This window comes from Oryx dammah, unplaced genomic scaffold, assembly GCF_014754425.2.
Source record: "Oryx dammah isolate SB20612 unplaced genomic scaffold, SCBI_Odam_1.1 HiC_scaffold_11, whole genome shotgun sequence".
In the NCBI taxonomy this organism is placed as follows: domain Eukaryota; kingdom Metazoa; phylum Chordata; class Mammalia; order Artiodactyla; family Bovidae; genus Oryx; species Oryx dammah.
In genome coordinates, this window is record NW_024070195.1 from 35,249,880 (window position 1) to 35,263,180 (window position 13,301).

At 56.8% G+C, this 13,301-nt stretch overlaps 1 protein-coding gene across 1 annotated transcript in view; it reads left to right on the plus strand.

Annotated features, from left to right (window-relative positions):
- Positions 1-454: 454 nt before the first annotated feature.
- Positions 455-13,301, plus strand: part of TFEB (transcription factor EB) — a 48,279-nt gene continuing 35,432 nt past the window's right edge. Inside the window, exon 1 of the mRNA XM_040249711.1 lies at positions 455-638. The gene's annotated coding sequence lies outside the window, so the exon portion shown is untranslated. The remainder of the gene's footprint in view (positions 639-13,301) is intronic.

Sequence of the window (13,301 nt, forward strand, 5' to 3'; positions counted from 1 at the left end):
CTCCAGGAAAGCCAGCACACTGCACGCCCCTCTCTGGGGTCAAATAGGCCTCAGGGTATATTGTGATGATCTGTGGTTCGTGACATTAGTTCCTGAAAAGAGAAAACTTGCAAAAGGGGTAGAAACCAAGTGGATCAAAGTTTTCCAAATTAAACGCCAAGTCCCAGCACAGGCCTGAGCCCACAGGGTGGGACTACAAATCCCGACGTGCCTAGCAGAGCCGTCGCCCAGCAGGGAGGACTACGTTTCCCAGCGGACTCTGCAGCAGGCAGACAGGCGGTAGGGCGGGGAGGGGCGGAGCCGGGAGGGGCGGAGCCGGGAGGGGCGGGGCCGAGGGGTAGGGTGCTGCCCTCTGCCGGGCGCGGCGGGAAGTGAGTGCCGAGTGACAGCAGGAGCCCCGGCGCCGGGCGCGGGGCTCGGTGACAGCGGAGGCGGCGGCCGCGGGCTGGACGTAGGGAGCGGCGGCGGCGCCGACTGCAGAGGGCAGGGCGGACGGGGGCGGGCCTCACCGGTGGCGCGGAGCCGGAGGAGCCCGGGAGGGGGCGGCCGGCGCAGCTCTCGGGCCCGACACCTGAACTTGGGACAAGTTGCCGGAGTCGCGGGGCGCGGGCGGCGGACGGATTGACCTTCATAGCTAGGTGAGCGGGACCGGGGGGCAAGGGGTGCGCGGAGGGCCCGGAACTCCCGACCCAGGCTCCGCTGCTCCGATCCCGTGGGTCCGCGAGACAGGTGGGTGGCTGGGTGGGGGTGTCGACTGGAAAGGGGAGCTAGACCGTGTGCGCCGCACTGCCACCCGCCCCGCCGCCCGTCTAGCCGGCCCGGCTCGTCCGGCGCATGGCCGGGGCGGCGCTGCCCGCGGAGCTTGGGAGCCCCTCCAGCCCCTCCCTTCAGGCCCGGGCCGGGGGGCGGCTTCTCTGCGACCTTATGTAACCAGGCGGGAGGGGCCGTGGCGGGCATGGGCCTTCCCGGCCCGGGAGCTGGAAGTCGAAGGGGCGGGAGGCATGGGAGTGAACTTGCAAGAAGTTTTGAGGGCGTGTGGGCCCTGCGCCCGCTTCATCTCCACCGGACGCGGCTGGGGCGGCGGGTGGCACGGGGGAGGGCGCCGGAGGTAGGGGAGTGTGCGGGGGCCGAGTCCGGCGGGGCCAGGCCCTGCCTGGATGGTCCCGGGGAGTGGGCGGGCCGGAGCGGCGCCACGCCCCGGGGGCCGGGCTGCTGGGGGGAGGGGGGGCGGGCGGGTGGAAGTACCATCCTTCCCTCCCTTCCCGCCCCTTCCTCCCCCTCGGTCTCTTGAAGAAGCCGCTCCAACCCACGTCCCCTGGTATGCCCGAGAGCAGTCTTTTTCTCCCCCTTGCATTATTCCACGACGTTAGGGAAGACCAACCCCAGAGCACACCACTCCTGCCTTCCCTGCAGCTCCCAGCCATCTACCCGCCGCCAGAGTATCCCGCCTCCTTCCCGGTCCTGAATCCCGGAAAACACGCCCCCTTCCCCCGATTCCTTGAGTCTGCAACTCCCAACCCCAGGCTGTCCCACCCCCAAGTCAGCACTTCTCCGCCGTCCCCGCCCGCCCCCGGTACCCCGATCAACCATTCGGCCGAAGCGGCGAGTGCGCTCGCCTTCTCGAAGGGAGCGGGCTGATGCCAGCTCGGCTCCCCGCCCCTCGGCTCCCTCCCGCCCGGAGTTCTGGCTTCACGCACGGCTGCCCAGAGCTGCTCAGGGTTGCGCGAGCAGGTTCGCGCCGCAGCCGCCCGGCTCTTCCCGGCCCGGCTCGCAGGGGGAGGGAGGGAGGCGGGGGTTGGCGGGTGGAGGGAGAACGCCCGGGGCGGGGCTCTTCTGCCCTGGGCTCCGCCACCCCCTCCTTGTCGGGCCAACCCCTCACCGCTAAGTCCTTCTCCGATGCCGCGCCCACCCCTGCCGTCGACCTCACGCGCGTGTGTTCTGGGGGTGGTTATGCTTGAACAGTTCCTGGACCAAACTCGAGCGCTTTGGCTTAGCGTTCTCCGGGGAAGTGATAGTTAATCCTTGTGATAGTGATAGTTAACCCTTGAGTGGGGAGGGGGGTACTTAGTCGAGCCGGGAATGGGACAAGGCTGGTGTAGGTCCCCAGTGACGCCTCTGGGATGTGGGTTCAGAACCCTGATGGCTGGGATTACACCCGCCCAAGACCTGGCACTCTTGGCCAACTGGGGGTGGAGGGGAAGGTGGGGGGCTGGTCTCGTGTGGGTGTCTTCAGAGCAGAACCAGGCCCTGCCCTCAGGGAGATCACAAGTCTGGGAGAGACAGCCGGCAAGAGTTAAAGGCAGGCCAGAAGAGGCAGGCGGGGGAAGGGCTGGCTGCCTCGGGAGCTTTACCTGGTAGTCTGAGGTGTGCCTGGATCTTGCCTCAGTTTCCCCAGCCATGGGGAAAAATAGCAGTTCACACGGAACCCTTCATTCTGCCTGCCTCCTGGCTTCTCAGGCAGAAGAATTGGAAACCAGGCAATGGAAACGAAGAGCTGTTTAGGGTGACTGTGTGCTCTGCTTGTCTGGGAGCGCAGCCAACGTTGCTTACAGTTTACGAGGCCTGTTACAGCTGCAGTGAGTGCTATTTTGCCCTCAGCTCAGCTCTCTGAGGTGCAGCCAAATGGGAGCCCAGGTTTCCTGATTCTGTGCTCTGTGGAAAGGGTGCAATGGTTGGGGACATCTCCTCAGGTGAGCACTCAGTCCTGAGAGAGCCCCTGGGCTTCTGAGGGGCTGATGGCCTGGTAACTCACAGTTGGAGGTGGGTAGGAGGGTGGGCCGGGGCTCGCAGGAGCCTGTCCAGTGCTCAGGGATGATAGGGGTCCCCAGCGCTCACCCGAAGGCCAGTGAGGCCTCCCTCCTGCCTCTCAGCTGGAAAGCAGGTGGGAGGGGCTTCCCATCCCTCAAGCCTGGCTGCCCTTTGAGGGTCTGGCTTCTGGCCCCATCCCTCCTGGGGCTCTGTTTATGGCTGTAATTGCATCGTTAGCCAGAGTTTATAGAGTTACTTAGCACCTGCCCCCACAGGGAGTGGCCTAGCCACCCCCTGGCTTCTGTCTCTTCCTTTTCAAAGTCGACTTGGTTTCTGCCGGCAACTGGGGTTTCCCCAACCGCAGCTGGCATGCAAGCCAGGTTGGGCCTTTGTCCTAGGGATGGAGGGCAGTCAGCACTTGGGGCCCAGCTTGGGGCTGCCCTGGAGATGACCATGGAAATTGGGTTGGCCTCCTCTGATTCAGAGCTGGGGTGGGGGGGTGGGGGGGCCGGGTTCAGGGCTCCTGGAGCTGCCAGCAGTGTCCACATCCCAGGACGAAGTGGGTGTTTTTGCATATGATGTATGTATCCACGTCTGAAAAGAGAGGTAAAAATGCACACACTTCACAGGCAGCTGTGAGGAGTCAGGTGCCTGGCACATGGCGAGTCCAGATGCTGCTCTGTATCTGTGCGGGGTGTGTGTGATTGATGGGAGTTTGTGTGTGTGGTTATGAGACCGTGGGCATCTAGATACATGTATGTAGATGAATTGTGTACACACATGTCTGTGAGCATGTAAAAATAATATTAACAGAATATGCATCTACTCTCTTTATGCTATAATAGAGCAACATTGTAATAAAACTTAGTCATAAACTATAGTTGCCAACATTTATTGTGTATTTACTCTTCAGAATGAGGTAGAAATTATTATTTTCATTATACTGACTCAGAGAAGTTAAGCAGGTTGCCTCAAGTCACACAGCCTGGAAGTGGTAGGGATTCTAACCCAGGCCCAACTGAGTCCAAAATCCATGTTCTCAGTCCCTGCAGAAGACCACTTCAGGGTTCCCAGGAGTTCTGCCTGACAAGGCTGGGACGTGGTGTGACAGGAACCTTCTTTTCCCCATCGGGATCTCCTGCTCTGAGCAGTGATGGAACTTACTGAAGGCCCTTCTCCAGGGCACACCTGTCTCTTGACTGCTCTTCTGAGCTGCTGACCCAGGTGACTGAAGGGCCCCCGGCAAGAACTCTCCTGCCTGGCTGGGGGAGGAGATGGCTTCAGACAAGTCTTCCTGCGTCTCCTTGGCTACCTCAAACATGCCCTTACCGTGCAGCCCTCAGTAGACACTTGTTTAATCAGATGAGGAGAAAAAGCCGGGAAAGTACTTGGGTGAGAGCCAGACGGCAGCGAAAGTCCTGAGAAGAACCCAGGAGACCCCGTGTTGACAGGCCATGTGGCTGGGCCAGTCCCTGTCCCCCTTAGCTTCTGTTTCCATATCTGTGAGCCTCCATCACCGGTGGGGTCCCCTCCAGCGTGAGCCTTCTATGCATCTTTGGCCAAAGCACCCAGACAGGAGATGCTTCAGAAAGGGTGGAGTGTGGGCTGCGGGGGAGGTGGGGGGCAGCCCAAGTCCACCCCGTAGAGCTTTCGCTAAAGGCTGGCCCCCGTGGAGCCATCAGCCAGCTTTTCTTGGGCCAGAGCCATTGCCACCGGGTACTGAGCGCTGGGCTAAGTACCCCCGAGTTGGGGGGCGGTCAAGAGCACGGGCTCTGGGGCCAGGCTGCCTGGTGTCGAATCTCAGCTCTGCCACTTGCTAGCTGTGTGGCCCTGGGCCAGCTGTTCTCCCGCACTGTGCCTCTGTTTCCACACCCAGAACGCTAGGAGTATGGTAGTGCCTGCAAACAGTGCTGTCAGGAGGGCTGAGTATGTTGCTGCTCGCTGCCTTTACAGCACTTAGAACACTGCTGTGCTCCAAGAAATGTTATCATAATTAACTCCTTTAACTTCTTTATTTCTCATTTCCAGATGAGGAAATAGAGGCATAGAGAGCTCTAGGGGAGAAATAAAGACCTATGGGTTGCAAACAGGCCTCCCTCGTGGGTCTAAGATCCTCAGGCAAAATGCCTTCAGTGGGGCTTTGCAGACTCCGTGGCCACAGTCCCCAGCACCCCCTGTTGTACCACACCCAGCCTGGTCTCCACAGTCGACAACAGAGCAGATGGTCAGGCCTGCAGCATCTCTACCACCCCTGCCCTGCCCACTGGGACTGCTTGGAGTGCACTGGGCCCGGTCACTTACTACTGACTCCTGACCAGAGGCCCTCCCTTGCCCTCGTGTTGCCTGGCCCTCCTGCACTCTGCACCAGAGATACATACAGATCTCCTTGTCTGCAGTGTTACCAAGACAGAGATAATGTCTCAGCCATAAGGCTGGACCTGGGACTTGTCATCATGCCCACAGGAAGTGCCTTGTTGCCTGTGGGGCAATGTGTGAGAGCAGGTGGCAACCAAGAGGGGCAGAAGCAAGAGGCAGAGTCATCATCAGCTTTCTTTACTGTCTCTTAAGAAGGAAGAAAGTGAGCTCCGGTCATCCCCACCCTTGTCCATCTTCCTGGGGGCCAGGCCGCATTCTTGTCTCCTGTCCACACAGCGGGGTCCCACAGTCAAATGGGATGACATGAGATTAATCCAGGAATTCCAACAGGCTCTCTGGAAACCCAAGGACCATATTCCCTCATCCTAGCCCTTCTTCATGCTGGTCCCTCCTCCTGATGGTCCCTCCTCTGCTTCCCTCCCTATAGGCAAATCCTCTGTCCCTGTAGGCTTACCCTTCCAGGGAACTGCTCCAACTGACTGTACTTCTGGCTGGATATTAGGATGACCTGGGGAGCTCTTAAAGAATACCATTGCACCTGAGTCTTTGGGGAGAGGCTTGGGCATCAATATATTTTTTTTTAGTATGTGTGGTGATTTTGATGCCCTGTCTCTCACACAGTGGTTCTTAAATAAGGTGGGCGTCAGCATCAGGATTGGTAGAATGTTAACTGTCCCCCAGCCCCGCCCACGGTTTCTCAGTGGATCTGCAAATTCCTGTAGGTCTAGGATTTACAATTCTGGTGCACTTTTAGGTGATGCTAATGCTTCTGGTCCTGGGACCCCATTTTGATAACCTACTCTTTTGTGACTCCCCAGGCCAGAGCATTCTGTTTCCTGGGTCTCTGATTGCCCAGGGTCTCTTAGGCCCGTCTGCTTTTCGAAGCCAGGTCCCCAGGGGCAGGGACCACTGTGAGATCATTTGGTGACCACTAGTCTCTGCTATTGGAGAAGGCAATGGCAGCCCACTCCAGTACTCTTGCCTGGAAAATCCCATGGACGGAGGAGCCTGGTGGGCTGCAGTCCATAGGATCGCTAAGAGTCAGACACGACTGAGCGACTTCACTTTTACTTTTCACTTTCATGCATTGGAGAAGGAAATGGCAACCCACTCCAGTGTTCTTGCCTGGAGAATCCCAGGGACAGGGGAGCCTGGTGGGCTGCCGTCTATGGGGTTGCATAGAGTCAGACATGACTGAAGTGACTTAGCAGCAGCAGCAGCCACAGCGGTCTCTGGTATGGCCATCCTTCCCTCCTCCATCCTGACTCTCTGCCCCTACCTCCCATTAAACTGACCAGTGTCCAGTCTTGGCCCCACTCTTGGGGATGAGTGCTCAGGAAATAGTGACTGCTTCAGGCAGGGTGAGGTGGACAGCGCCAGTCCCAAGAGTCTTCAGTACTGGGGGCAAGTCCTTGGAGCCAGAATAGCATTTCTGGCTTCAGGGGGTGGGTGTCCAGAAACAGCCCCTCACTCTCCCTAAGTGAGGCTGTCGAAAGGTCCACCGTAGAGTGGACTTTCCCACCCCATAGAGGGTATTTGATCACTGTTTGAACTGCATTTTTGGTGAATAATAAAAATGATAAAACACACGCAAGAAACAGCCATTCCCTTCCGCTCTCCTCACCCTGGAGACACCGGGCCAGCAGATGTGGGGTCATTGTTGGGGGTCGAGATGTCTCCATCATCTTTTAGGGGGTCCTGGGCTTTGAGGGCAGCAGATAGTTGGGGTGACCTTGTGGGCTTGCCCCAAGGCCTGTAGTAACAGAGTCTTCCTTGGAAGCCAGGGGAAGCTAGCTATGTACCGGGTGCTCAGCACAGCTTCGTGGAGGGAGTAGCTGAGTGTGAAATGGGCCCAGACCCAAGGACACATAGATGCTTTACCCAAGTCTCTGCCCTGCAAGAGCATCACCACCTAAGACCCAGGGACGGCACCCAGGGATGCGACCAAGCAGGAACCCCCTGCCTCCACCCGCCCAGAGTGATCCAGACCCAGCCCACTCTGGTGGGCTCCCAGCCTGTCTCTTGCTGCACAGAGTTTGCAGCAGCCCTGCCCATTGCCTGCCCACCCCCGCCACTCCCCAGCTCCACCAGTGGGTCTGTGGGGTGGGGCTCTGGTTTGTTTTCCCCTGTTTGCCTAGGGAAGTCACAGCCTGTCCTCTGCCTTGTTTATAACTGGTTTGGGGACAGCAGCTGCCCCAGCCCCCTACAGTCCCTGAGGGGTGCAGGGTGGCCAGGAGGTGACACACTATCCTGTCCTGCCCCCCCCCCCCCCCCCCGCCTCTGTCCCCGCCCCCCTCGCCCTGGCCAGGTGTTGTCTCTCTCAGCTGCCCCTGCCAGCGTGGGGCCAGCTGACTGGGGCTGCAGGGCTGTGGGCCTCAGAAGCCAGCTGGCACTGCCCCCGTGTTTTCGAGAGGAGGGGGCTTGGACCCAGGGAGGTTGGGGGACCCACTCCAGCATACACTAGGGTCAGCAGTCATGGACTGACTGGGTGCCTAGCACTGTGCGAACCAGGCAGGATGGGTGGGAATAAAGACATAGCTCCTTTCCCAAAGCGATGGCCTGGGAGCGGGGAGGGGGGGAATTTCAGTACCTGCAGAGGACAGAGAAAGGCAGAGCGATGTGTTATCGTACAGAGCCATGGACTAAATGACCACAAACGTGCCAGCACCTGGCCCTTTGGTCTTAAGAACATTCTTCCTTTCTTTTTTTTTTAATTAATTTTTATTGGAGTATGGTTGCTTTACAATGTTGTGTTAGTTTCAGATAAATCAGTTAGGCACGCATGCATGCTAAGTCGCTTCAGTCATGTTCGACTCCTTGAGACATTATGAGCTGTAACCCGCCAGGCTATATGTCCACTCTTTTGTAGACTCTGTGGGGCTTTCCAGGTGGCTCAGTGGTAAAGAATCCACCTGCCAGTGCAGGAGACACAATAGATTTGGGTTCCATCTTTAGGTCGGGAAGATCCTCTGGAGGAGGAAATGGCAACCCACCCCAGTATTCTTGCCTGGAGAATCCCATGGACAGAGGAGCCTGGCGGGCTACAGTCCACGGGGTTGCAAAGAGTCAGATGTGACTGAGTGACTGAGCACGCACACATTCCCATATAGGTCATTACAGATTATTGATTGGAGCTCCCGGTGCTATCCAGTAACCTACTGCTATATAGTAGATTCTTATTGGTTATCCATTTTACATATGTTAATATATAGCAATGTATATATATTAATGCCAGGCTCCCAGTTTATTCCCCCTGCTCACCCTTTAAGAGCCTTCTTCCCTGGCCAAGGGAAAGTTTTTACAAAAGGGCTTGGGCCTGTGCCTAGAACTTGGCTCAGCGCTTCTCACCCACTGAGAAGACTCCAGGAAGGACTTGTTCTCTTGACCCTGGGTCCTCCCACTGGGGAGGTCGCCTCTGCAGGCCCAGGGGCCTCTCCCCCTGAACCGGGCCCTCCCCTCCAGGAGACCTAGAGTCTGCTGAGTGCCAGGTGAGGCCACGGGGAGGCTGTTGGCCCCTGAGCCCCTCACCTCTCGCTGAGGCCCTGGGCTCTGGGGTACGTGGTGCTAATCGGGCCTAACACAGGCCTCTTTGGACCCGCCTGTGCTGAGCCCTGAGACTTGGGCTTGGAAATGCGGGCGGTGCGTCTGCTCCCCTGCCCCAAGCACTCTTCTCCTTTCCCTCTTTCCTTTGCCCCTCCCATCCCCATCCCTCTGACTCTATTTCCACAGCAACTGGAACTTCAGCTCTCGATGTGGGTGTGTCTCCTTGTCCTGCTCTCTGTCCCCCTCTTCTCCATCTTCTTCATTTCATTTTTCTGCCTCCCTCCTTCTTTCGGTGTATTTATAGGATGAGTGAGGCCTGCCCTGTTCCTCCAGTGCCTTCCCAGCATGGGCCTCTGAACTCTGCTGTCAGGGACTGGGAGGAGCAGACCAGGGCAGGGTGAAGTGGGCATGAGAGAGCCTAGCTTCATGCAACTCTCTCTCCTGGGCCACCAGGGGCATATGGTGGCTAGGATGCTCCAGGGTTCAGACGGAGATGAAAAGGGCTGTGGTACCCAGGTCCTGTGGGCGGAGGGGCAGCTGGAAGAGCCTTCCACAAACACCCCTGGTTGTCACTGGCTCCTCCAGACCCATGACCAGATATAGGATCTCATCCGCTTTGGCCGAATCATAATGGTTTGCAAAGCCAGGTGGGGGAAGAAACTATTAGAACTTCTATTTCGATGTATTTGTATCTCATCCTTTTCTCCCTCCTTTTATTGTGAAATATAACCTAATTGCCAAAAAGAGCATAAACCTATATGGATAATATAACAAATAATTATAAACGTGAACACCCAGGTTACCACCACCTCAGTGAAGAAACAGAATGTAACCTGCATTTGAAATCAACTTGTGTGCTCCACCTTGGTCATAAGCCCCTTCCCAAGTGAATCACTATCCTGACTTTTTTTTTCCCCTCAGTGTGGGCATACAGTAGCCTAGTTCCCTAAACAGGGATTGAACATCTGCCTCCTGCTTTGGTAGCCTAGAGTCCCAACTATTGGACCACCAGGGAACTCCCTCTACTGACTCTTAAGATAGTTCCTTGCTCGCCTTGATCATGTTACCACCTCTAGCTGTGGCCTTTAGCAACAGAGCTTAGTTTCGCCCGATTTTAAATTTATGCAGCTGGAGTAACACTGGGCATGTTCGTTGACCAGTGGAGAGAGCTGGCTACACTGTTGTGCGTGGCTGCGTTCACGTATCAGTATCCACTGTGTGAACTTGATACCGTATCTGTATCCATCCCACCACTCATGGACGTTTGGGTTGCTTGCCTTTTTTGGCTGCTGTGAACAATGCTAGAAGAACATCCTGGAATGTGCTTCCCGCTGTGTTGGTGTGTACGTCTCTTCAGAGTCCATATAGAGCGGAATTGCTAGAGTATTGCTGCAGGGTATACGATGCGTATTTCAGTTTTAGTAAATTCTGTGTGAAGTGGTTACATCAATTTGTTCCTCACTGATGACCCCTAAGAGTTCCTATTGCTCTGTATCTTCACTGATACTTGGTATCAGCAGACTGTCTTGTTTCTGTCCTGGTGAGCTGTTGAAACTGTAACAGTATCTCATCCTGAGTGTAATTTATATTTCCCTCCTCGTCTTTTTTATAGATCTGTTTTTGTGTATGTTTGCTCATATGCATGACATATTCATACACTGGCATTTATTAACACTTCCTGAGAAAAGAAGCTTATATTGGGGGTGCTCAAAATTTGTTACTCACAGGGGTGTGTGATCAAAATAATTGAAAGATCACTGAAATATTGAATGGCAGGGAGGAGGCTGGTTTGTAGGTTGGGGTTGGGGAGGTGGTCTTGGGATGAGATTCCCAAGTGGTACTGCCTGCCAGGGGGGCAGCTCTGCCCAGAGAGTACTGAGCCCACGGGGTACTCACCAGCACCAGGGCCCTCCTGCCTGGCACACCTACAGCTCTCGCAGCGGCTACCCTTCAAGTTAGAATTGGCAGGCGCCTGGCTTTCAGGTCCTTTTAGGGCAGCAGTTCTCTTTGTCTCCCAGGGGACATTTGGTGATGTCTGATGACATTTTTGGTTGTCACAACTCAGGGAATGCTACTGGCATCTAGCGGGTAGAGGCCAGAGACGCTGCTAAAGGTTCTAAAGTGCTCCAAGAGCCCCTCAAGAAAGAGTTATTCTGGGCCCAGGTGTCAGTCATATTGAGGTTGAGAAACTGTGACCTAGGAAGGGAGCCAGGAACCTGAGATTTGCTGTGAACTTGCTGCGCGGCCTTCGGGACGTCCCTGAGTGCTGTGAGTCTCGGGCTCCTCATCAAAAAGGAGGGGGGCCGGTGTTGCTGCCCCTCCCCGCCACGGGTGGTCTTTGGGACTGGGGAGAGGGGGGCTGGCTGTGTGGGCATCTTGGAAGGTGTCCCTGCAAAGGGGCCCTGGGCCATTGTTTCCAGGGGGTGAGGGGTTTCTAGAAGCAGCCCTTCCCCTTGTCTGTCCACAGAGCTGGAGGCGCGTGAGCCTGGCCCTGGTTCCTGCCACTCCAGGCCTCAGCGGGCTGTGGCAGAACGGCCCTGAGGGCCCCTGCCTTTTGATGAGGGCTGCAGAAATGAGGGGCACTCAGGAGAGCCCTGGGGCCCCAGGAAACCATTCCTGACTTTTTCTTCAGCTGGGTGGGAGTCCAAGGCTGTGTGGGATGATAAGAGGTGCTTATCATATTCCTTATCTGAGGCTCTGTTGCAAGTCCAGCGATGAAGGGTGGGAGCCAGAGGTCATTCTTAGGGGCTTTGTACACCCAGGCCAGGCTCTGTGTCCTTCTGGAGTGCACTCTCCCAGGGAAAGCCCAGGATCAAGCCAGAGTCTGGGTCAGCGCTCTCAGGGCCCCTCTGACCTCCCAGTCCTGGGGTTCACTCCCCCCATGCATCTTGAGGTCCCTTGGCCTGCCTGGTCTCCCCTCTGCTACGTTGTCCCTTCCTGAGATATACTCGTGAACGGGCCTAGTAAACTCATCCACTCTGAGGTGCAGACAACTAATAACAGCTCAGCGACTTCCAGCCTTTCTTGACAAGCGGTATCTACCTATCAATGTTGAGAATCCCTTAGCTCCGAAGAGGAAACACTAGCAAAACATCAAGTGTCTTGGTCTATTAGAGAAGTGTGTTGGGGGCTGAGGAACCTCCGAAACGTCATGTAGTGAGAGCCTTTTCCCACAAGCTCGTGTGGTGGCTCAGAGCTTCACAGGACCGTGCTGGGTCTCAGGGTCCGTTTCGAGGTGGGCCAGAGTGAGGCTGTGAACTGGGTGTCTGGAGACCCTTGGAAGGCCTGGGCCTGAGGTCACAGACATGTGGTCAGTCAGGAAGGAGGTGAACTTCGGGGCTTCTGGCTAAGGAGGGGTGGGGAGGCTGTGCAGGTGAGGGTTTGGCCCATTCGGGTCCCAGCAGGAGTCCTGCAAATTCTTGCCCCTCTGTGCCTCTCCATCCTGGTGCAGGGGCAGCTTGGCCTGAGGCCCTGTGAGGCCAGGCTGTGTGAGGGGTGGAGGCTGTCAGAGACTCAGTCTGGGAGCAGGGTTAGCCTGGAGCCCCGGGTCAGTGAGATGGGAGCTGGGAGCCCGTCTGCCTCGGATGGGGTTGTGGGTGTGCGAGGCCTTCCGGGCGTGTGGTTCCCCCTGCACTGTGAGTAGTCCTCAGCAGAGTTTGCAGCTCCCAGGGGATTGTGTAACTTCCTCTCAGGCCAAGGTGCAGGGGGCTGGGTGAGAAACAGCCCTAGGGAAAATGAGGAAACTGGGGCTGGCGCTGGGGCAGGGGCCTGGCCCTGGGCTCTGGCCCCTGGAGGAACTGAGCGTTCCTGGGGGCCTCCTTCCAAGGGGCTGCCCTCGCCCAGGTATGTGGGCATGTGTGCGTATGTACACAGGGAATGTTCCTGGCATCTAGCATTACTAGATGCGACTGTTACTGGTGTGTGTGTGTGTTGTTGGGGGGTGTCTCTGGGGAGCTGGGTGAGTGGGGATGAGGTCCCGCAGGCTGCGCTGGCCTGGGCCTATCTTTCGAGCAGGGTCAGAGAAGCAGGTGATGCAGGGGAGGGGCAGGAGGGGGGCCTGTGGAGTCAGGAGTCCCCAGAGCTGACTGCCAGCCCCACTTCTGAGGAGCCGCTTCTGGCCTCCTCTGCTGTCTCCCAGATGCGTGCGAGGTTCGGGTGAGAAGGGGATAGGCGTGATGTGCTTGGTGGGCTGCGGCCAGGCTGCAGGAGCTCCTCGCTGACGTCAGAATTGAGAGCAGACGCCGCCGGTCAGTCTGGGCTCGATTCCTGTCCTTGCTGCTTTTGCAGCTGTGTGATGCTGGTGCCTCAGTCTCCTCTTCTGTCAAATGGAGATGAGAGTCACAGGGCCCAGCGTGTGTATTCATCCTGAGGGTTACAAGACTTAATGCACATGGCGCGAGTATACCTCATACGGTATGTGAGCATGTTTGTGTGCAAACAGCAAAACACCAGATTCATGCTGATTCTTTCTGATGGCAAGGATTAGGCATGTAGACTGCGGATAATAACAAGAGATCCTGTTTCCAGGGCTCTCTCCACGACAGCTGTTGTTGTTTAGTAGCTAAGTCATAGCCGACTCTTTGAGACCCTATGAACTGCAGCATGCCAGGCTTCCCTGTCCTTCACTATCTTCC